Source organism: Silurus aristotelis (genome assembly GCF_946808225.1).
Source record: "Silurus aristotelis genome assembly, chromosome: 10".
Taxonomy (NCBI): domain Eukaryota; kingdom Metazoa; phylum Chordata; class Actinopteri; order Siluriformes; family Siluridae; genus Silurus; species Silurus aristotelis.
This window is the reverse complement of record NC_139583.1, coordinates 13,229,331-13,229,728: the sequence shown is the minus strand read 5'-3', so window position 1 is coordinate 13,229,728 and position 398 is coordinate 13,229,331.

Sequence of the window (398 nt, the reverse complement as noted above, 5' to 3'; positions counted from 1 at the left end):
CCACACTACTGATCATACACAACTCACCATACTACTGATCATACACAACTCACCACACAACTCACCACACTACTGATCATACACAACTCACCACACTACTGATCATACACAACTCACCATACTACTGATCATACACAACTCACCACACAACTCACCACACTACTGATCATACACAACTCACCATACTACTGATCATACACAACTCACCACACTACTGATCATACACAACTCACCATACTACTGATCATACACAACTCACCACACTACTGATCATACACAACTCACCATACTACTGATCACACACAAGTCAACATACTACTGATCACACACACAACTCACCATACTACTGATCATACACAACTCACCATACTACTGATCACACACAACTCACCATACTA